Consider the following 25,323-nt stretch of genomic DNA (forward strand, 5'->3'; position numbering starts at 1 on the left):
AAAAAAGAAGCTAAGCCTAGGTTGATTAAATGGATATTATTGCTACAAGAGTTTGATCTAGAGATAAAAGATAGAAAATGAACAGAAAACCAAGTAGCAGATCATTTGTCTAGGCTAGAGTCTTTTTTGCAGCATGATAGTTGTGAGATTAGAGAGCATTCTATTGATGAGCATCTGTTAGTTATTTCTGAAATCCCTTCGTGTGCTGATTATGCAAACTATATGATTAGCAATATACCTAATGACTTGAGTAAGCACCAGATAAAAAAGTTCTTTCATGATGTTAGGTTTTATAGATGGGATGAACCTTTCTTGTTTAAACTAGGACCTGACAATATTCTTCGCAGGTGTGTTGTTAAGCATGAACAGAAGAAGATTCTAGAGGCGTGCCACAAATCACCATATGGTGGACATTTTGTTGGACGTAAGACTGCGGCAAAGGTTCTCTAAAGTGGTTTATTTTGATCGTCATTATTTCGAGATGCTCACATATTTGCTCAAGGTTGTGACCGCTGTCAAATATCAGGTAACTTGACACGGAAACATGAGATGCCCTTAAACCCAATATTAGAAGTTGAACTTTTCGATGTTTGGGGCATCGACTTCATGGGTCCGTTCCCACCTTCATTTAGTAAGAATTGCATTCTCTTGGCTGTTGATTATGTCTCGACATGGGTTGAGGCTTTGGCCACCCCTACTAACGATGCCAATGTAGTTTCTCTCTTCTTGTAAAAGTTTATTTTCACTAGATATGGTACACCTAGATGCTTAATTAGTGATGAGGGCACGCACTTTTTAAATAGGATAGTGAGTAATTTGTTGAAAAAGTATAACATTCACCATAAGATTGCTACTGCATATCACCCTCAAACTAATGGACTAGCAGAGATATCAAATAGGGCAATAAAGTCAATTTTAGAGAAGTATGTGAATGTGAATAGGAAGGTCTGGGCTATGAAACTAGATGATGCTTTATAGGCTTACATAACTGCATATAAAACCCGTTAGGCATGTCTCCATATCGTATTGTTTTTGGTAAAGTATGTCATCTTCCGCTAGAGTTAGAACATAGAGCATTTTGGGCTACGCGGAAACTAAATTTTGCAGGTGAAGCAAGATTGCTCCAATTACATGAGTTGGATTAGTTTCGTCAATTTTCTTATGAGAATGCCAAGATGTATAAAGAACAAACCAAGAAGTGGCATGATAAAAAGATAATGGACAATAATTTAGAACCTGGAAACTTAGTTTTGCTATTTAATTCTAGATCAAGGTTGTTTCCAGACAAGCCTAAGTCTAGATGGTCGGGCCCATTCGTAGTTGAACATGTTTATCCACATGGAGTGATGGATTTAAGGGGATCCAAAGGTAATATCTTTAAGGTAAATGGGCATCGGGTCAAGAAATATTATGGTGAGTATATTGACAGAGGTAAAACCTTCGTACTACTGAAAGACCTGTGAAAAAATAGTGGTAACAATCCCTCGGGCAGTTGATGGGGCGTTTTTATGTAAAATATTTTTTGTCTTCTTTTTGCGAAATTTTTACATTTTTTTAAGGCTTTTTTGTGTAAATTCCAAATCTAATCGTTATTTTTGTATTTGAATTTTGCAGGATCAAGATCCGATCCTCGTCAAATTGGGCCTGACGCAATTTAAGAAGCAAAACTTGATTTTTGAAATTTTGGGGATGAATTACGTGGGCTTTATTTAGGGTTATGTTCAAATGGGCTTTGAGTTATTTTATTTTTCTTATTTTTTTTAAATAAAAAAGATGCCCAATACTAAATCCTATTATGTCTTTAACATGTTTTAAAACATAAACTAAAACCCTAGGATTTCAAACCCCCATTCACGATTTTCACCAAGATTTTCACACTTGTTTTCAAATCTTCTCTCAAGAAATCTCAAAGAATCTCAAAGTCTCTCTCATCTCTCTCTTTTCCGGCACACTTAGGGTTTATTGGAGGGATTTTTCGTTGTTGATCGTGAAGCAAGCTCGAGAACCATGGAAGGTTCTTCTTCGTCCAAGCCATACGACAAAGAGAAGGAGAAGAAGAAACTGTTGTTGCCTCTACCAACTAAACCAGGTATGATTCTTCTTGAACCTCCTAGGATTTCTCATGAAAAGCTAGTTTTTGATCCTAAGGAACAAAGAAGAAAATATGAGGAAGCTATAAGACTGAACCCTAAGAGAAATCTATCCATAGGCGGTACAAATTCTGAAAAAATCAATATGGAATCTCATGATGCTAGGGTTAATAAAGAAGTTCACTGTGAGAAGAAATTAAAGGGAGTTAATAAAGTCTATCTTCGAAAAAATCAATATTTAGAGGAAAAAAGTGCTGCTTTAGATGAGAAAATTGATAGACTTCATGAGAGAGCGGATATGTTCAGTAAAAATAAAGAAATTAGGGATAAAGAGAATGAGAGAGTCTGTGCTAAAATTGAGGAAATAAACATAAAATGGCAAGAATTCATGGAAAACTCGAAGAAAGTGAGTGAGGAGATTTAACTTGAGTTAAATAGTATGAGTATGCATCGTAGGATGAATTTTTCTCCAGATAACAAAAACTTGTTTGGGATTTTGGATTCAAAATAAATGAGAGTGAAAGTGTACACCCGTCACAAGTAGTAAAACGAAATGAGTATAATGCATGCTTGAAGTGTAGGTTTCTAACATTATTCTTTTGTGAACAGGGGTAAAATGCATGCTCTTGCTTGAGGACAAACAAGATTTTAAGTTTGGGGGTGTGATAACTCTCCAAAAGAGAGTTATTTTAGTATTTATTTGGGTGAAAATGTGCATTAAAATGTCAAAGTGTGTCGGTTTTAGGTCATAATTAGCATGAATAGTGTTAAAATGTAAATTCTTAGCTAAATATCCTTCGTCTTGAGAACTTTGGCCAAAAAACAGCATAAACTCTCGTATTTGTGGTTCATTTACACAGATTTTTAAAGAAAAGCTAAGAAGAGAAGGAAGTGCCGAACTAGAGAAGAGTAGTCAAAGCATTTTCAAGACAGAGCATATAAAAGCTGGAGCATAGCGATACCAGAGCATGGAGTGACCGTACAGTTAATTCCAAAAACACGGGATTTACCGTGTCCGTACAATTTCCAGCTGGGTGCCCTAAATTTAGAACCCGATATAAAAGGGGCGTGTTGCTTTAACCGCCACACACACAGAGCCCAAAGGAGACAAAGTTTGAGAGCTGAAAAGACAAGGGAAGAGAACATACCCATTTTCGGGAGGAGAGCTGATGCCAGAAAGGGGAAGCTCGTCTGCTGGAATGCGACTGCTCTTGTTCTCTGTCATTTAGCTATTTTTCTGCTATGAGTTGTATCTCTTCTTCTTCCATTTGTTTTCTTCACCCATGATGAGGTAAACCCCATTTTGGGGGAGGTTCACATGCTGTAACTGACTTGAGACCGAATCTCTTGCATGCTACATTTATTTTTAAGCAAATCTGAATTTATTTCTCAATTCTTCGCGTTACTGTTGGCCGTTGTTTCGTGTATGCTAGCTCCGATATTGACTCGGAAGGGCTTGTGGGTGCTGACTTGTTTTGCTTGTGATTAACGCTTTTCTATAGCTATAGGGATACTCAGGAATGGGGTCCCCTAATCATGCCTATAGATTGGGTATTTAGCAACGAGAGTTGTACTTACTCATGTTTAAGGTGTCTCGGAAGGGAACCGAGTCGAGCTGGGCACTAATAGATGTTAGTAATGCTAGAGGGTAGGTTGATAACCTGTGAAAGTATGCTGAATCTCCCCCGCTTTTTCCATATCTGTTATTCCCCATTATCGCTTTCTGTGCTACTGCTTACTTTATTTTATTTTTTTCTAGACAATATTCATACCCAATCTTTGTATATTTTTATTTGTTGGTATCTGCTTTTGTCGTTAAAATACACAAAAAGTCCCTGTGGATACGACCTCGTTACGTACTACAACCGACGAATCGTGTATACTTGCACGTGTTGTCAACACAGTTGTGTGGACGCAACATGGATGCATCTCTTCAACTACTTCTGGACAATCCGTTTCTGCAGCCTCTAGTTCTTCCTCAATTCCTGTAACTAAAAGATCATAAAACTCATCAAACGAAGCATGATTCGAAGTACTAATAACTGAACATTCTTCTAAATCTCCTGGAAGTTTCATTGCGTCCAAAACATTAAACTTTACCTCATCATTATTAACCTTCATTGTTATTTCTCCTTTTCGAACATTAAACACTGTATCTCCTGTAGCTAGGAAGGGACTACCTAAGATGATAGGTACATCTAAATCGGCTTCACAGTCTAAGATGATGAAGTCTGCAGGGAAGATAAACTTATTTACCTGAACTGGAACATCTTTTATTTTTCCTTCAAGCTTCTTAATGGATCTATCTGCTAATTGAATGGTAACTGTAGTGGGTCTAGCTACTCCTATGCCTAATTCTTTGAAAACAGATAGGGCCATTAGGTTGATGCTAACACCTAGATCGCATAAAGCTCTACCTAAATTCTTTCCTCCAATAGAACAAGGGATGGTGAAACTGCCGGGATCTTTACATTTTATAGGCAAAGGGCTACCTACAGCTTCACTACTACACTTAGTCATAGCTACCATCTCATGTTCACCTAACTTCTTTTTTCTAGACATAATATCCTTCAGGAACTTAGTATAATTTGGCATTTGTTCTAAGGCATCAACTAAAGGAATGTTTATGTGGAGTTGTTTGAGGATGTCTAAAAACTTTCTAAACCGAGTTTCTTGGTTTTTCTTGGCTAATCTTTGAGGGAAAGGATGAATCGGGGCAAAAGATTAATGTCTTTGTGGAGAGACGCCAAGCGCCTCCCCCTCACCCGAGGTGGTTTTTTCTTTCTCTGCTTCACTAGGAGCATTTTGAATTGATGTGGAAGGTTTCTCTACCTCAACCGACATCTTTGGTCCTTTGTAAGAAAACCCACTTCTCAAAGTTACGGCCTTGAATTGCTCTTTTTCATCTCTTTTTGGAACTTCAGTATGCCCAAGAAAAGAGCCTTGCGGTCTCGCCTTCAAATCATTGGCAAGTTGTCCCATTTGAACTTCTAGATTTCTCATTGCTGCTGCTTGAGTTTGGATTGTGGCATTCTGGGATTGCATCAATGCATCATTGCACGCCATGTACTCTTTAAACATGTTCTCAAGACTAGTATTGTTATTATGAGTTGGCTGCGATGGAGTTCTTTGGTTTGATTATACTGTTGTGGTGGTGGCATCTGTTGATTGCTTGAAAAAGTAGGAGGGACATAGGGCTGCTTATACTACTGGTTCTGCCCTTGGGATGCTCCACTAGAACTTCCTTGACCTCCCCATGAAAAGTTGGGATGATGTCTCCATCCCGGATTGTACGTGTTTGAATAGAGGTTGAAGTTCCAATTGTTTCCGTGACCTATATAATAAACAGAAGCTGGATTATGCGGACAATTATCAGAAACATGGTTATCACTACAATAAGAATAAACAATTTCATTAATTTGGCAAACAGGAGAAGGGGCAGTATATTCAAATTGCACAGGTTGCGCAGGTTGCACCGATGTGGCCGGTGTATTCTTCTGTCCAAGGCCATCTCCTTGAACATTTGGTTCATTGTCACCATCTCTTTCTGCATCGAAGTTGCAATGTCCAATGGCAAGACTCCTGTTATGTCTTGCTTCTTAGGTGCAGGTTCGACCTTTGAGAACACTATAGCTCATTGTGGGATGCTAGATCCTCCAAAATATCAACTATTTCGTTGAAGGTCTTCTTCGTGAAGGCTCCATTCGCAGCACTGTTGAGCATCATCTTAGCGGGATGGTCCAAACCTCGGAAGAAGTGCTCGATTTGGATACATGCTGATAATCCATGGTTTGGACACTTTCGCAGCAACTCTTTAAGTCTCTCCCATGCCTCGTGCACTGGTTCATGATCATATTGTCTAAAGGTGACAATCTCTTCCCTTATGTCAGCATGGCGAGTGGGAGGAAAATACTTTGTAAGGAACTTCTCCAATAGTGAATCCCAGGTGATGATTGAACCTGGTGGAAAAGAATTAAGCCACGTTCTCGCCTGGTCTCTGAGGGAAAATGGGAAAAGAGTTAATCTCAAAGGCATCATCAGAAAATATCAGGCAATCTAAAAGCATCTGAAATTTGAAGAAATGTCTTCGAGATGGTCATGAGGATCTTCATGTTCGCGCCCTCCAAATTGTCCTAATGTCTGAAGCATTTGAAACATGAGCGGCTTAAGCTTGAAGTTGGTAGTTTCTGGAATAGGGTTTAAAATGACCCAATCCAAGTTCTGGAATGTTGTAGCTGCATACTCTCGCACGGCTACGTCTCTATTATCCGCCATTTGGATATGGTTGAGGTCACTATAGTTTTGTTGTCCTCTTCATTGCCCTGCTATATTGCCGTTTACGTTATTGACTGATGGATCTTCCATAATTGTGATAGTACTCTCGTTTTCGAAATCTCTTTCTTTTTCTTTCTTTTTTTACTTTTCACTTTGTTTTTTGAGTCTATGTTCTTTTCTCAACCTACGGCAGGTTCTCTCAATTTTAGGATCAAATGGCAACAAAAATGAAGTTGTGCTCATGCACTAAGCAATGACCTTCGTGGTTGGATATAAATCAAAATGTTTGAGAACAGAAATGACAATCACAAAAACCGATCACAAAAAATTAATAAAAGACTAAAACAAATGGTCCCTGGCAACGGCGCCGAAAACTTGTTTGGGATTTGGATTCAAAATAAATGAGAGCACAACTGTACCCACGTCACAAGTAGTAAAGCGGAACGAGTATTCCGAGTATCGATCCTCAGGGACAAATGAAATCCTTTTATAGGAAATGTTAATGATCGGTGACTTTGTAATTGAATTTGGGGTGAAAAATAATAAGGATAATGTTGGTTTTGATATTTAAAAACTCAATGCAATAAACTCAGCCCAGTTACTTCAAATTAGCTAAAAATACACAAACTTTTTCCAACTAGGCGCCAAACGTCTCTCATAAATTCTCTTCGGTTTTACTTCGCCATCTTCTTATGTCTAAGTGATTTTGAAGGTTTAAGTCCATTCCTAATATGTGTATTAGAAAAAAGAACTTAATTTAGTAAAAATCAACTGTAACCTTAGGTCGAGGTCCTATGTCTAGGCTACCTGAGCAAAATCTTTATGTCTAAAGTATTTCTCTCTAAAGTTAAATCAGTAAAGTTGTGAAAACGTATCAACCCTTTCAGTATTGATGCTTGGTTAAAACATTAATTGGCCAAATCAAGTTTCAACTTATGGAAACAACTTTAAGTGATAAAATGGTAGGAAAAAACCCTTTTGCCTTGTTGGATTTTAAAAACTTTAACTAACTATCCATAACCCGGCTTGGGAAAAATAAATTTAGCTCATGATGATAAAGGAAAAACAGAATTTAATGTTGATGGAAGTAGACGACATGATTAAAAGATTAAAACAATCTAATAATGATATAGTTGTAACTCGAATGACCCTAACCCGTTCTCTTTCAAGATTGGGGAGCAATACTCGGTCGATTCCTCAAGGTTGAATGATTACAACTTCGTAATGAGAACGAGAGAGAGATAAGTAACAAAGAAGTTGCTGGAATTTTAATTAAACAAGATTAAAACTTACAATTCAAGACTAACAAGCTGGAAATAAAGGGTGAATTAGAAATAAGCAAGGTTTAAAACAATAACAACTCAAAAACTTACACAGAAAATGTAAATAAATGAGAAATAATGTAACGCCCCGAGTCCCTCAGGTTAGTTAGTCTCGAATCAGGAGCATCCCAGCCGGCGGCCCTTCTTCTCCGGCGAAGCGGCACAGCAGCAGCAGCATCTCTACGCCGGCGTCCTCCTGCAGCAGCTCGCGGCGGCGCACGACGCACGGGTCAGCTCCACGGTGGTCCCGACGATCTGCTGCTACGAGAACATCCTCCGGCGACGTGCGCAACCCCCGGCGGGCCTTCTCCACGGCGGCGATGCGTTCCGAGCAGAACCGGACAGCAGCGGCAACAGCCCAGGTCCGACGTCATTCCTCCGGTGACCCCGCGCCCAGATCTGTGAACGCCCAGCAAGTTTCTTGACGTTTTCCTTCCTCAGTTTGGTGTTACCCAGCCCCTCCGGCAACGTTAGATAATTACCCACACATAACCGAAGCTTGATTCTTGATACCCACTCCTTACGGCATTGGGTCGGCATTGATCCACCTTCAATCGGACCCAAATCTATGTTACCCATCAGTTTTTGACATCGGTTCAGCAAGCCTAAGGCCATTCGAAGTCGAATTTTGGAGCCAGAACATCCTCGGCGTCGACCCACTTCTAACCCAAGAGGTTTTGGTGTGAGTTAGTAGGTAACAACTCACCTAAATTTGGGTTCAATATTATTTAAATGTTTCCAATTGGCTACTAACCTCGAATCGTACTTTTTCCTTTTAGGAAGTGTTTGACAAGCTTAGAAGCTTTAGGACATTTGTGGTAAGTAGCACGGGGGCGGGTGCGTGCGTTGAAGTTTGTTATTTGGTTGTCGATGTACTGTTTATGATGCTTAACATTGGTTCTGATACGTGGTTGTGCAGTGTAACTCTTGTTTATGTAGTTTTGTATGCCTGGTTAGTGTTGAATGTCCATCGGTGTTAATAGTGGAAATTTTGTATTGTTGAACTGCTGAGATCTGTTGTAGAATGATGTATGCTTGTAGGGAATGTTCGTTAAAGTGAATTTATTTTGGAAATGTTTGTTGTCTAAATTCGTATGAAGTGTTTGGCGTGTCTCATGAGTTTTTATTGTATCTAGCAGTGCTTATTGAATATGAACGTTGGATATTAAGTGGTTGGATGAATTGTGTTGGGCTCCAATCGTTTGCAATTTGTTGACTATGCTCTGTTATGATTAAACTCACTAGGGCGCTGTTGTTAGGATTTGGTATGTTGCGAAAGCATGTTTGGTTTATTGTTTTGCTATTAGAATGATGTTTATGTTGTGGAAGCACGCTGAAATGTGTTGGTGAGCTGTGAGATGCATTGAAATCATACTAGTGGTGGTGTTGTTGATGGGCGTTGTGGTGGTTGGTGTTATTAGGAAGTTAGTACTGGAATTTTGATTGGAGGCTAGAAACGATATGTGGAGTTTTGCAAATTATGAAGTGAATGGGTGAGTGTCAGGGCATCGGGTATAAATGGTCGGGGACTGATACGTCACTAATTGGGTATCGAGGCCTCGGGTATAAATGGTCGGGGGTCGATACGCCAATATTGGATAAAGATGAGTGTCGAGGCCTCGGGTATAAATGGTCGGGGGTTGATGCGAGGAGTCTTTCGAAAGGAGAACTATTGGGGCCTTGGGTATAAATGGTCAAGGGCCAATAGATTGTAAAACATCGAGGCCTCGAGTATAAATGGTCGAGGGTCGATGCACTAGTGTCGGGGCTCTGGGTATAAATGGTCACGGGCCGACACTACCAAAAGGAATGGTTTCGAAGAGCTCGAATAACTGAGGTGAACATAGTTGTATTTGAGGTGTTGGGGAGCCAGGTGGACAGTAATTGTTTTTATATGATTGTGGTTAGCATCGGGTCTTATAAAGCATGTTTATGGATGAATATATAATGTATTAGTAGAGCATGTCTATGGCTGTTCGCGTACTGTAATGATAGAGCATGACGATGTATGTTTCCTTTATGGTTATGAGCATGATGTTTGTGTGTGCTTGGTGAGGGCTACTTACGGAGTATATTTTATATACTCGCCCCCCCTCTACAATGATTGTTTCAGGTGAAGGACTCGTGGGTGACCATGGTGATGGGACGGAGGAGACCTGACGAGCGAGGACCATAGGCTGCTTAGTTTTCCTGTTTAGTTTAATTCATGGGTTAGGGCCTTATGTTGTGGCCAATAAACGGTTTATTTACATTTGAATAATTGAGAGATTTTTCCTTGTTGTTAGTTTTGCTTCGGGATAGGTGCCTATTTGAGTTTTATTCCATTTGTTTAGATTCATATAGATTGAATAATAAACTTGCCTCGTGAAGTGGTTCACGAATGTTGTTGAATGTTATTCCATGAGATTGGTTTATCGTTAATTTGATGAGGATTGGAACTTGATTTTATAAGTTTATGTGCATAGGAAGTTGGCAGGATGTAACCGGGGTTAAATTTGATTAGTTGGGTAGTTAATGTGACCTAGAGGTGTGCGGAAAAATTCTGGGTCGTTACAATCGGGCTCTAAACTCCAATTAAATTAATATTTACCGGACTCCGTGTGGAAGGTCTTGTTTTAAAGGGGGATGGATTCCTTATCTTTTGGGTTTGGACTTGTTGGGCCTCTATATGGTTAATTTGGTTTTAGAACAAAGGAAAAAGAAAACAAAAAAAGGGAGGGACTTCATCTTCTTCTTCTCATTCTTCCTTTTGCCCTAGCCATCACCCACCCCTCTTCTTCTTCTTGTTCACCGGCGACCACACCTCACGGCGGCGACGGAAGCGGCGGCGCCTCCTCAAAACAGCAGCAGCGGCGGCCGGCGACCACACCCGTAGCAGCAGCGGCGGCGGCATCTGTAGCAGCAGCGGCGGAGGCGTGACTTCCCCGACGTCCCGACGATCTGCAGCATCGGGCGGCGCGTTCCCCGGCGATCTGCAACGAACCAGCACCGATCCTCCTTGCGGCGGCGCACGGGTTGTTACAGAGGCGAACCGGCGGCGCACGACGAACGGGTCGACGACCTGCTGCTACGATCCGACGAACAACAACTCCAGCGGCGGGATTTGTGCGTTACAGCAGTGTTTAGGACGTTTGGCGGTGACCCACATCCGTTCGAAGCTCGATTTAGGCTACTCACACCATGGCGAGCTAGATCTAGGTGACCCACATCTATACGGAGTCGGTTTTGGTGGTAATGAGTCATTCGAACCCTTTTAGAATTGATTTCGAAGGCTAAATAGTGTACGTAACTTGCTGTATTTTTCTGTTTTAGTGCTTAGGTGTGAGGTCGACGCAAAACTTAAGGGTGCGGTTGTGTGTAAGTAGACAAGGGGCGTGTGCGTGCGTTAATGTATGCCAAAATGGTCTCTAATATGCTGATTTTGTGGCGTTTAATACTAATTTTGTTACGTCATTGTGCTAAATAATTCTCGTTGTGTTAGTCGATATACTTGGAGTAGTGTTGGATATTTGTCGATGAAAATGGTGAGATTTCTGCGTTGCTAAACTGTTGAGTATTGATGTAGTAATGTTTGTTGCCTAGATATGCATGAATTGTTCGGCGTGTCTTGTGAGTTATTATACTTAGTAATGCTTGTTAAATAATGATGTTGGATATTAAGCATGATTGGGTTATTATCTCATTATTAGAAAGTTGTCTATGTCGTGGAAGCATGCTGAATTGTATTTGTGAGTTGAAAGATGCAGGGGTAGTGGCTTAAGAAAGTATATAGTAAGACTCTGGTGAGAGTTGGATTCTTGGAGGGAATGAATGAGTGAGTGTCAGGGCCTCGGGTGTAAATGGTCGGGGGCTGATACGTCACTAATTGAGTATCGAGGCCTCGGGTAAAAACGGTCGAGGGTCGATACGAGGAGTCCTTTGGAAGGAAGGTTATTGGGGCCTTGGGTAAAAATGGTCAAGGGTCAATAGATGGTGAAGTCATCGGGGCCTCGGGTAAAAATGGTCGAGGGCCGATGCAGCAGTGTCGGGGCTCTGGGTAAAAATGGTTAGGGGCCGACTCTACTCGAAAGAGTTAACTGTGGAAGGCTAGGATAGCTGTGATAAGCGTAGAGGTACTTGGGATGTTAGAAGACTAGGGGTTGGTAGTTAACGTGTTCCTGGTTGTGGTTGTCACCAAATTTTATGGAATGTGTCCATGTTTGAATGCATAATGTGATGAAAGGCATGACTATGAATGTTTCATGATTTAGTTGAGCATGATATGTGTGTGTTGTTGGTGAGAGCTACTTACGGAGTATATTTTATATACTCACCCCCCCTCTACAATGATTGTTTCAGGTGAAGGACTCGTGGGCGACCGTGGTGATGAGACGGAGGAGACATGACGCGCGAGGACCATAGGCTGCTTAGTCACTCTTGCTTAGCTTAAGTTATTAGTTAAGACCTTATGTTATGGTCAACAAACTATTTGTTCGTATTTTGAATAATTGGGAGGTTCCCACTTGTTATTGATTTTATTGCAAGATAGGTGTCTATCTTAGTTCTCTACCATTCATTGAGTTTTGCCTAGTTTGAATAATAAAATTGCCCGTGAGGTTGTCCACGGATGTTGTTGATTGATATTCTATGAAATTGGTTTATTGTTGAATTGACCAGAGGTGGAACTTGATTTTTATATAATTTTTAATAGGGAGTTGAAATCTTGCGTTTGGGGTTAGGTTTAAACAGTTGGGTAGTTAACGTGACCTAGAAGTGTGGGGGAAATTCTGGGTCGTTACATCAAGTATCTTAGGAGAACGAGGGACTACAAGCTCGTGTATGACGCTAAGGATTTGATCCTTACAGGATACACTGACTCTGACTTCCAAACAGACAAGGATTCAAGGAAATCCACGTCGGGGTCAGTATTCACTCTTAACGGAGGAGCGGTAGTTTGGCGAAGCATCAAACAAGGATGCATCGCAGACTCCACCATGGAGGCTGAGTATGTTGCAGCTTGTGAAGCAGCAAAAGAGGCGGTTTGGCTTAGAAAGTTCTTGACAGATTTGGAAGTCGTTCCAAACATGAACTTGCCCATCACACTTTATTGTGATAACAGTGATGCTATAGCAAATTCTAAAGAACCTCGAAGCCACAAGAGAGGCAAATACATTGAAAGGAAGTACCACCTTATACGGGAGATAGTGCAACGAGAAGATGTGATCCTCACAAAGATCGCTTCGAAGCACAATATTGCTGATCCTTTTATGAAGGCATTCATGGCTAAAGTGTTTGAGGGTCATCTAGAAAGTCTAGGTCTACGAGCATTGTACAGTTAGTCTAGGGCAAGTGGGAGAAATGTAATGGGTATAGTGTATGCCCTAGTTTATTGTATTTTCCCTTTGCTTTATGATAATGTACACCCCACTCGAGTTTAGTTCAAGCGGGAGTTTGTTGGGTGTGTTGCCCTAAACTCGTAGTTTGTATTTATGTAAAAACAAATTTATATTCAATAAATTTTTATTCAATAAATTTGTTGTTGAATTCATTGCGTTGTATTGTCCACAATCCAATAAACTAAACATCCGAGGTTATTTTAGTGTAATCGGGACAGTATATGTACTGGGTGTAACGACCCAGAAATTTTCGCACACCTCTAGGTCACATTAACTACCCAATCAAATAAATCTAACCCTAACTACATCCTGCCAACTTCCTATGCAAACAAACATATACAATCAAGTTCCAATCCTCATCAATTTAACGATAAATCAATCTCGTAGAACAACAATCAACAACATTCGTGAACCACTTCACGAGGCAAGTTTATTATTCAATCTATATGAATCTAAATAAATTGAATAAAACTCAGATAGGCACCTATCCCGAAGTGAAACTAACAACAAGGGAAAAATCTCTCAATTATTCAAATACGAATACCCCGTTTATTGGCCATAACATAAGGCCTTAACCAAAGACTTAAACTAAATAGGAGTAACTAAGAAGCTTATGGTCCTCGCTCGTCATGTCTCCTCCGTCCCATCACCATGGTCACCCACGAGTCCTTCGCCTGAAACAATCATTGTAGAGGGGGGGTGAGTATATAAAATATACTCCGTAAGTAGCCCTCACCAACACGCACACACGTCATGCTCAACTATATCAAGAAACATTTGTAATCATGCTTTTCAATACATTATGCATTTAAACATATACACATTTCGTAACATATTAGTGGAAACCACAACCAGGAAACATGTTAACAACCAAGCTCTAGTCTCCCTAATATTACCAGTACCTCTAAGCTTATCTCAGTTATCATACCCTTCCACAGCTATCTCCTTCAAGTAGAGTCGGCCCCTGACCATTTATACCCAGAGCCCCGACCCTGCAGCATCGGCCCTCAACCATTTATACCCGAGGCCCCGATGACTTCACCATCTATTGGCCCTTGACCATTTGTACCCAAGGCCCCAATAGTCTTCCTCCAAAGGACTCTGACTGGGCGTTTATGCTGAACGCACGCACTAAGCGTGGTAACAATTATATAGATGCAAGCGCACACCTGTCAGAGTAATATAAAATGGATGGAGTATCCAAGTATCGATCCTCAAGGACTTCTAAATAATTTCCAAACTCTGAAGTTTTAAAGAATAGTGAATGTTGAAATGAGTGATTCTTGTAAAATGGGAAGTGGTCACAAATAATGGTTTTGGATTTGGGATTTGGACTTATAATAATAAAACCTAGCCCGAATTACTTCAAGTTAGCCATCAAAGAATCAAGGACATGCTAAGGACAATATGCATTTTACTTTAGAAACCAACGACTACGCTTCTCACTTGACTTATGTCTAAGCAAGTTCAAAGTCCTAAGACATTCCCTAATATGTCTATTATGAGAGATATCTTAGTTTTAGGATGGAAATAGTCGCAACTTCGGGTTAAGGTCCTATGTCTAGGCTACTTAAGCGGAACCCTTATGTCTAAGGCGCTCCTCTCCTCGGTTTAACCACTCAACAATGCAAATAAGCAACCTTTTCAGTATTGACTTGTTAAGACTTACAGTGGCCTTCTCTAAATCCTAACTTTTTGGGAAAACATGTTGAGCAATGAATGCAAAGCAAAAAACACTACGTCTTAGCAACCCTTTTTAGACATAAAAGGCTAACTATCCATAACCGGGCTAGAGACGGGAATTTAGAAAGACATATTGAAGAAAATACAGCAAGTAAAATGGTTGAATGTGGAATGCATGTGTGAAAAACAAAAGTTATCTAATGGAGAGTTTTTATCGGGATTGAGAGCTTCGCCCTTCTCTTTCAAGCAAGGGAGAGTGTCACGTGCTCTTTCCTCCAAAAACACAACTCTCTTAACTGAAAATAAAGTAAAGGCAAAGAGAGAATAAGCAAAGTGCTAGATTTTTATATATTTGAATAAGTAGAAAAATGACTAAGTACAAATGGAAACAAAACAAGCTCAATAAAAGAATGTAAAGTGCTCGGGATTTAAAAACCAAAAGTAACTAATGAAAGCAACTCAAAAGTACTTAGAAAGCAACAAAGAAACACTAAAAATGATCAAGAGAAGGAAGCAAGGCTTGATGATTTTGGTGTAGAAGTTGCTGGAATTTATAGCTGTGCAGAATTGGTTAGGTAGGTCCTAAAACGATGGTGAATCACCCATTTCCAACTCTTTTGACTGACCAAATCGTGCTCAAACTGATAGTGGAACACTTCTTCTACACGTATGCATCGGTTGGAACCACCAAAACGCATTGGAAGACGCGTTTCATTAAGGGCAAAGTTGGAAGAAAACCTGTTTTTCTGCAGGCTTCCCAGGCGCCTGGCGCCTCCCATGATGGTTTTTCCGTCTTTTTGCTTCTTTTGATTAATTTGCACTCCCAAATGGTCCTAAAATGTCATAAATACAATATAAGCCAACCACAAACCATAATATATGAATTTTGCATGAATTGGAACTCAAATGATCGAGAAAAATCCGAAACAAAGCTGAAACATTGTAAAAACAGCATCTAAAACATTCTTTTTACGCATGTAAACAAGCGTAATCACACCCCCAAACTTAACTTTTTGCTTGTCCTCAAGCAAAACTTAGCAACTTTAATCAGCTTTCTAACACATGGACAAGGAAAAGCAAAAGCAACCGAGATGTTCAATCATAAATTGTCTCAAGGAAAAGATGTCAAAGCCTACCATTCTATTGCCTTTGTAAACTTAGTCACTATAAACCAAGTTTGAAATGATAAAAACTTTTTCTTTCAAAATCTTTTTTCTCTTTCAGAAACAGAAAACGTTTTCAAATACCCCTAAGGAATCTGCACACTCCCTTCTTACACTAAGACTTTTACATCTGACAGACCGGCTACTAGCCCCTGAGGTTTCCACACACTAACATCGGTTTCAACCACAGCTACTCGTAGAAAGACTTTGAACTAACAGCTAGGTCATAAAACGACGACAATGAGAAACACGAAGTCACTTATCACCATCTTTACTGCTATTTTCAAAGTCAACACCCAACCTAAAACTAAATGGGTGTCTACAGTAGGACTCGGGAATCATAAATACATTTTCTTTAACTCTCATTGTTTTTACCGCTCTTTTCTTTCTAACACAAGTCTTTTCCCCACTCTTATTTTCTCTCAACAAGACTCTTTTTACTCTTTTGCAACTTTTTTTTCTTTCTTTCTTTCGTTTTTTTTTTCTTTTTTTTTAGCTAAGTGCTTTTTCAACATTTTATTTCTTTCCAACTGACTCTTTTTCAAAAGAAAATAGCATGATTTTTTAAATATAAATAACACCTTATCTTTCTGAAACAACGACTGACACAACGACTGTCCCCCCCAAACTTAAGAGAGACAGTGTCCTCACTGGGAAAAGACTTTTGCATCGGATGAAAAAGGCTTAACAGTAAAAAGGACAAGGACTTCCTATATAGGGGCAAAGAAAAAGCTTAAAGTCTGTAAAGATCAAAAAGACATAAAAGAAAATGAGTTTATCACATAAACAAAGGAAATAGCTCAAAGCTTAGTCAGGCATAGAACCGAAAACTCAACAATCTCTTATAATCATCATGGACATGAAATCACATGCACAGCACAGATGCTTCAAAATAGGCATGTGAAAAGCTAAACTAAGGTTAAGTGAAGGCATACTTTAAGTGATCAGAAGATAAACGATACTAATTTATTCATGCTTCAACTGAGCTCGAAACATAATCAATACAAAAAAAAAAAAAAAAAACATGCGTAGGAATGCTAGAATATGCAAACTACGTCATTAACAAAAAGAATAAAACACAAAAAATAGCAAAGAAGGAACCTCCCCTTCATGAAGTCGGAGGTTGTGGACTAGGATCAGTGTCAGTACTGGGAGATGGATGACCAAGGATAGCAGCTAGCACTGGAGGCCATGAAGGTAAAACCGCAAAATCCAATGAAGTCCGTAAGTTGTAGATATGTTGCACGACTTCTCGAACCTGAGAGTTTTCGAAATGCTGGAAAAACAGGGTAGGCGCCAGGCGCCTACGTAATTCTTTTTTTTTTTTTTTTTTTTCAACATTTTTTTTTTCAACGTTTCTTTTTTGTTCTTTTTTTTTTCAACGTTTTCAAAAACATTCTCTTAATAAGAAAAACTTTATAATGAAACAAAGAGAAAATACAAGATACAAAGACTTCCTTCCTTTACTTTTGTTCTTTCAAAAACGGATAAGAAGGAAAAAAACATTTTTCGCAAAAATTTATTTACCTGAAAGTTGAATAGAGGTTTTTCCTCTATCCACTGGTTCTCCAAAATACGGCTTAAGTCTCTGCCCATTTACTTTAAAAACATTTCCCTTAGAGTCAACTAGATCCACTGCCCCATATGGGTAGACTTTAAAAATTTGAAAGGGACCAGACCATCTAGACTTAAGTTTTCCAGGGAAAAGTTTCAACCTAGAGTTGAATAACAGAACCAGATCATCTTCTTGAAGATTGTTCGGCCGAAGACGCCTATCATGCCACTGTTTAGTTTTTTCCTTAAACAACTTAGCATTCTCATAAGAAAAGTGCCTGTGTTCTTCTAATTCCAACAATTGTAACTTCCTCGCTTCACCTGCAGCCAACAAATCAAAATTTAATTTCTTAGTAGCCCAAAATGCTTTATATTCTAGCTCAAGAGGCAAATGACATGCTTTTCCAAAAACTAGCCTATAGGGGGACATGCCGAGGGGAGTCTTAAATGCTGTCCTATATGCCCAAAGTGAATCATCAAGCTTAAAAGACCAATCCCTACGGTTAAGATTTACAGTTTTTTCTAAAATGTTTTTTATCTCCCTATTAGATATTTCGGCTAACCCATTCGACTGAGGATGATATGCTGTTGCAACCCTATAACGCACATTGTATTTAGTCAGCAACTTTTGCATAGACCTATTCACAAAATGAGCCCCCCCATCGCTTATCAGACAACGCGGGGTTCCATAACGCGTAAAAATGTGCTTTTGCAGAAAACGAATAACAACTTTGGAATCATTGGTAGCAGTTGCAATGGCTTCTATCCATTTCGAAACATAATCTACTGCTAACAATATATAAAGCTTACCATTAGAAGATGGAAATGGACCCATAAAATCTATACCCCACACATCAAATATTTCAATCTCCAGGATCGGGGTTTGAGGCATTTCGTGGCGTTTAGATATATTACCTGTCCGTTGGCATTTGTCACAAACCTGGGCAAACTTATGTGCATCTTTGAACAGAGTGGGCCAAAAGAACCCACTTTGCAAAACTTTGGCTGCGGTTTTGTGTCCTGCAAAATGTCCTCCATATGGAGACATATGACAAGCGTCTAATATCGCCTCGTGCTCTTCTTCTGCGACACACCTGCGTAAGATATTGTCAGGTCCTAGCTTATATAAAAAAGGCTCATCCCAACGATAACATCGAACTTCATTTAGAAACTTCTTTACCTGTTGCTTGTTGAACTCATAAGGAACTATTCGACTTACCAAATAATTTGCTATATCGGCATACCACGGAACTGAATCAACTCGCAAGAGTTGCTCGTCAATAAACTGTTCACGTATAACAGTTCCATCATCACAGAGCGGGGATTCCAATCTAGACAGGTGATCAGCAACTTGGTTTTCAGTACCCTTCCTGTCCCTAACTTCAATATCAAACTCTTGAAGTAACAAAATCCACCGTATCAAACGTGGTTTAGCATCTTTTTTAGCAAATAAATATTTTAAAGCAGAATGGTCAGTAAAAACAATGACTTTTGTGCCTATCAAGTAAGACCTAAACTTATCAAAGGCGAACACAACTGCTAACAGTTCCTTTTCAGTAGTAGTGTAATTGAGTTGTGCACCGGTCAGAGTCTTACTAGCATAATACACAGGATGCAAGATCTTGTTTTTACGTTGTCCTAACATAGCTCCTATTGCATAATCACTAGCATCACACATGAGCTCAAAAGGTAAATCCCAATTAGGTTCGATAATTATAGGAGCTGAACTTAGAGCAACTTTCAACATTTCAAATGATTTTAAACAGTCATCATCAAAAACAAATGGTCTATCATGTTCTAACAATTGACACAAGGGTTTAGAAATTTTAGCAAAGTCTTTTATAAAGCGGCGGTAAAATCCCCCATGCCCTAAAAAACTTCTAATCCCTTTGACATTTGTAGGAGGAGGTAGCTTTGAAATGATGTCTATCTTAGCGTGGTCTACCTCTATTCCTTGCTTGGAAATTTTGTGACCCAAAACAATACCCTCTTGTACCATGAAATGACACTTCTCCCAATTTAGGACTAGGTTTGTTTGTTCACATCTCTCCAATACTCTCTCCAAATTAACTAAACAAGCGTCGAAAGAATTTCCAAAAACAGAAAAGTCATCCATAAAAACTTCTAGAATATTTTCTACCATGTCAGAGAAGATGGCCATCATACACCTCTGAAAAGTCGCGGGTGCATTGCATAGTCCAAAGGGCATTCGCCTAAAAGCGAACGTACCATACGGACACGTAAATGTTGTCTTCTCCTGGTCTTCTGGAGCAATAGTAATTTGATTATAACCCGAATATCCATCTAAAAAACAATAGAAATCCTTACCTGCCAGACGGTCGAGCATCTGGTCAATAAACGGGAGAGGAAAATGGTCTTTCTTTGTTACCTTGTTGAGTTTGCGATAATCAATGCAAACTCTCCACCCGCTCACAGTTCGGGTTGAGATGAGCTCATTCTCTTCGTTGGCCACCACGGTAATACCCCCTTTCTTTGGTACACACTGTACTGGGCTTACCCAGCTGCTGTCGGATATTGGGTATATAACACCGGCGTCAAGCCATTTGAGAATTTCTTTCCTTACAACCTCTTTCATCTTCGGGTTCAACCGCCTTTGACTCTCAATAGAGTTCTTAGCATCTTCTTCCAATAGAATTTTGTGCATGCAAAAGGCCGGGCTTATCCCTCGGATATCTGCTATCGTCCATCCAATGGCCTTTTTGTGCTTCTCCAAAATCTGCAATAAAGAATATTCATTAGTAGGTGATAAATTAGAAGCTATAATAACTGGTAAAGTGTCGTTATCCCCTAGATACGCATATTTCAAATGCGACGGCAATGGCTTCTGCTCCAACGTGGGTGGTTCCACTATGGACGGAAGTAACGACTTGCATTCTTCTTTTTGTATTTTTTCAATAGGATTAGCCACATCTTCTGGTCCTTCTGCTATCTTATCAAGCTCTTCTTCAATCTCTGTAACTAACGAGTCATAAAACTCATCAAACATAATAGGATTCAAGCTATTTATAGCAGAGCACTCTTCAAAGTCTCCTGGTAATTTCATGGCATCTAGAACGTTAAATTTAACTTCTTCATTATTTACCCTCATTGTAATTTCTCCCTTCCTTACATTAAAAACTGTATCCCCAGTGGCTAGAAATGGTCTTCCCAAAATAATGGGAACGTCTAAGTCTGCCTCGCAATCTAGAATGATAAAGTCCGCAGGGAAAATGAATTTGTCCACCTGGACTAAAACATCTTCTATCTTTCCCTCAGGTCTTATGATAGATCTATCTGCTAGTTGGAGGGTAACCGTAGTAGGTCTAGCTTCTCCTATGCCTAAAGATTTGAAAACTGATAATGGCATAAGATTAATGCTAGCGCCTAGATCACATAATGCCCTACCTAAGTTTTTTCCTCCTATGGAACATGGAATGGTAAAACTGCCAGGATCATTACATTTCATGGGTAGCGGGCTGCCTACAGCTTCACTACTACATTTTGTCATGGCTACCAGTTCATGCTCGCCTATTTTTTTCTTCCTAGAAACTATATCTTTCAAAAACTTAGCATAATTTGGCATCTGTTCTAGAGCATCTACTAATGGTATATTTATATGCAGTTGTTTTAAAATATCTAAAAATTTTCTAAACTGGGAATCATTATTTTTCTTAACTAATCTTTGTGGAAACGGGGGAATAGGAGTAAAAGAAGGCTGTACCTGTGGAGGAACACTCGGGGTGTCCTCATTACCTTTTCTAATATTTTCTTTTTCTGGTGTTGTTGGATTTTCTGGTATCTTTACAATTGGTTCAGTGGACGGAATCTGTACATCTGTTGTTGGCATTGTTGGTCCATCATATGCCAGTCCACTCCTGAGGGTGACAGCTTTGCACTGTTTTTTCCCTTCTCGTTTTGGTAATTCAGTATGGCCTGGAAAAGAACCTTGTGGTCTATTCTTCAATTCATTGGCGAGCTGTCCCAATTGGGTCTCGAAATTCCTCATTGATGCCGCTTGGGATTGTATCACTGCGTCGGTTCGGGCCATGTACTCCTTCATCATATTCTCAAGATTTGAGTTGTTATTTTGAACTGGTGGAGTCTGTGTTCTCTGATTGTACTGCTGTTGCGGTGGTGGGATGTATTGCTGTGTAGGTGGAACATAGGGCTGCTTGTTCTGCTGGCTCTGCCCTTGATTAAAACCGCTCGAACCTCCTTGTCCTCCCCATGAGAAATTAGGGTGGTGCCTCCAACCTGGGTTGTAGGTGTTCGAATATGGGTTAAAGTTCCTATTGTTCCCATGTCCTACATAAAAAACGGAAGCAGGGTTATGTGGACAATTATCATAGATATGGTTTTCACTGCAAAATGAACAAATGAGATCGTTGACTTGGCAAACAGGGGCAGGAGTGCAATAATCCGACTGCACAGGTTGTATCGGCGTGGCTAATGGATTTTTTATTCCCAATGCCATCTCTTTCAGCCTCTGGTTCATTGTAACCATCTCTTTTTGCATCGAGGTCGCAATGTCCAGAGCCAAAACTCCAGCTGGATCTTGCTTCTTTGGTGCTGCCCTAGATCTTTGCGAACACCATAGTTCGTTGTGTGAAGCTAAGTCATTTAGGATGTCAACTATCTCGTTGAATGTCTTCTTTGTAAAGGCTCCGTTGGCAGCATTGTTTAGCATCATCTTAGTAGGATGATCTAAGCCTCTAAAGAAATGTTCTATCTGGATGCATGCCGGCAAGCCATGGTTCGGACATTTCCTGATTAGTTCTTTAAATCTCTCCCACGCCTCGTGAACAGGTTCACGATCATACTGTCTAAAAGAGATGATCTCCTCTCTGATATCAGCGTGGCGAGTAGGTGGGAAGAATTTTGTTAAGAACTTCTCCACTAACGACCCCCATGTGGTGATGGATCCCGGTGGAAATGCATTGAGCCATGCTCTAGCTTGGTCCTTCAAAGAAAATGGAAAAAGTGTTAGTCTCAGAGCATCGTCTGTTATACCAGGTAATCGAAATGCATTTGCAATTTGAATGAATGATTTCAGATGATCATGTGGATCCTCATGTTCCTGCCCTCCAAAATGTCCAATTGTCTGCAACATTTGGAACATCATTGGTTTAAGCTCAAAGTTTGCGTGGGCTGGAATAGGGTTGACTATCCCTGAATCAAAGTTCTGAAAAGCCGTGGCGGCATATTCTCGCATTGCCACGTCTCTGTTGTCCGCCATCTGGATATGGTTGAATTCATCATTTCTCGCATGATCCCTCATATTACCGTTAACAGCAGGTGGATCAACCGGATCACGAGGTGGAATATCTGCCATTGATGTGCTCGTACTCTCTACCTCACTTTCAGGACTGATTTCACCTTCTCTCTCTTTTTGCTTTTCTAGTTGTTTTCGAAGTCTTTGCTCCTTTCTAGTTTTTCGAAGGGTCCGCTCAATCTCAGGGTCAAGGGGTAGAAGAAAAGATCTTGTGCTCATGCACTTTAACTTACCCTTGTGAGATAAACGACCAAAAATATAGAACAAAAACGGTGGATGGAAATTACACCCAACAACAATTCACAAAAATAAAAACTAAAAGAATTTGAAAATAATTTTAAAACTAAAGTCCCCGGCAACGGCGCCAAAAACTTGACTGGGCGTTTATGCTGAACGCACGCACTAAGCGTGGTAACAATTATATAGATGCAAGCGCACACCTGTCAGAGTAATATAAAATGGATGGAGTATCCAAGTATCGATCCTCAAGGACTTCTAAATAATTTCCAAACTCTGAAGTTTTAAAGAATAGTGAATGTTGAAATGAGTGATTCTTGTAAAATGGGAAGTGGTCACAAATAATGGTTTTGGATTTGGGATTTGGACTTATAATAATAAAACCTAGCCCGAATTACTTCAAGTTAGCCATCAAAGAATCAAGGACATGCTAAGGACAATATGCATTTTACTTTAGAAACCAACGACTACGCTTCTCACTTGACTTATGTCTAAGCAAGTTCAAAGTCCTAAGACATTCCCTAATATGTCTATTATGAGAGATATCTTAGTTTTAGGATGGAAATAGTCGCAACCTCGGGTTAAGGTCCTATGTCTAGGCTACTTAAGCGGAACCCTTATGTCTAAGGCGCTCCTCTCCTCGGTTTAACCACTCAACAATGCAAATAAGCAACCTTTTCAGTATTGACTTGTTAAGACTTACAGTGGCCTTCTCTAAATCCTAACTTTTTGGGAAAACATGTTGAGCAATGAATGGAAAGCAAAAAACACTACGTCTTAGCAACCCTTTTTAGACATAAAAGACTAACTATCCATAACCGGGCTAGAGACGGGAATTTAGAAAGACATATTGAAGAAAATACAGCAAGTAAAATGGTTGAATGTGGAATGCATGTGTGAAAAACAAAAGTTATCTAATGGAGAGTTTTTATCGGGATTGAGAGCTTCGCCCTTCTCTTTCAAGCAAGGGAGAGTGTCACGTGCTCTTTCCTCCAAAAACACAACTCTCTTAACTGAAAATAAAGTAAAGGCAAAGAGAGAATAAGCAAAGTGCTAGATTTTTATATATTTGAATAAGTAAAAAAATGACTAAGTACAAATGGAAACAAAACAAGCTCAATAAAAGAATGTAAAGTGCTCGGGATTTAAAAACCAAAAGTAACTAATGAAAGCAACTCAAAAGTACTTAGAAAGCAACAAAGAAACACTAAAAATGATCAAGAGAAGGAAGCAAGGCTTGATGATTTTGGTGGAGAAGTTGCTGGAATTTATAGCTGTGCAGAATTGGTTAGGTAGGTCCTAAAACGATGGTGAATCACCCATTTTCAACTCTTTTGACTGACCAAATCGTGCTCAAACTGATAGTGGAACACTTCTTCTACACGTATGCATCGGTTGGAACCACCAAAACGCATTGGAAGACGCGTTTCATTAAGGGCAAAGTTGGAAGAAAACCTGTTTTTCTGCAGGCTTCCCAGGCGCCTGGCGCCTCCCATGATGGTTTTTCCGTCTTTTTGCTTCTTTTGATTAATTTGCACTCCCAAATGGTCCTAAAATGTCATAAATACAATATAAGTCAACCACAAACCATAATATATGAATTTTGCATGAATTGGAACTCAAATGATCGAGAAAAATCCGAAACAAAGCTGAAACATTGTAAAAACAGCATCTAAAACATTCTTTTTACGCATGTAAACAAGCGTAATCAGACTCCTCGTATCGACCCTCGACCATTTGCACCCGAGGCCTCGATACTCCGTTAGTGACGTATCAGCCCCCGACCATTTATACCCGAGGCCCTGACACTCACTCCTTCACTCCACTAGTGGCGTATCAGCCCCCGACCATTTATACCCGAGGCCCTGACACCCACTCTTTCATTCCTTCCAAAAGTTCCAACTTTCACCAGAGTCTTACTATATATTTTCTTTTACCACTGACCCTGCATCTTTCGACTCACAAGTACAGTTCAGCATGCTTTCACAACTTTATCAACTTTCTAATAATGAAACAACAACCCAATCATCCTCAATATCCAACATCAGTATTTAACAAGTATTACTACGGATAATAGCTCACTAAACACGCTGAACAAAACATACATATCCAGGCAACAAACATTACCACAGCGATACTCACAGTTTAGCAAAGCAGAAAACTCACCACTTTTTATCGACAAATACCCAACACCATTCCAAGTATATCGACTACCACAACGAAGATTATTTAGCACAATGACATCACAAAATTAGCATTAAATATCACAAAAATCAGCACGTTAGAGACCATCGAGCATACATTAACACACACACCCGCCCCTTGTCTACTTACCCACAACCGTGCTCTTAA

General features: G+C 39.8%; 1 non-coding gene across 1 annotated transcript; it reads left to right on the plus strand.

Moving 5' to 3' along the window:
• The first annotated feature begins 22,207 nt into the window (after positions 1 to 22,207).
• On the plus strand, positions 22,208 to 22,314 carry LOC148211844 (small nucleolar RNA R71). The gene has a single exon (XR_015790630.1). It is a non-coding gene; the product is annotated as a small nucleolar RNA R71 (small nucleolar RNA).
• The last annotated feature ends 3,009 nt before the right edge of the window (positions 22,315 to 25,323 follow it).

The sequence above is a fragment of the Momordica charantia genome, assembly GCF_013281855.1.
Source record: "Momordica charantia cultivar OHB3-1 chromosome 4 unlocalized genomic scaffold, Mcharantia_2.0 BLBB01000004.1, whole genome shotgun sequence".
NCBI classification, from domain to species: Eukaryota; Viridiplantae; Streptophyta; class Magnoliopsida; order Cucurbitales; family Cucurbitaceae; genus Momordica; species Momordica charantia.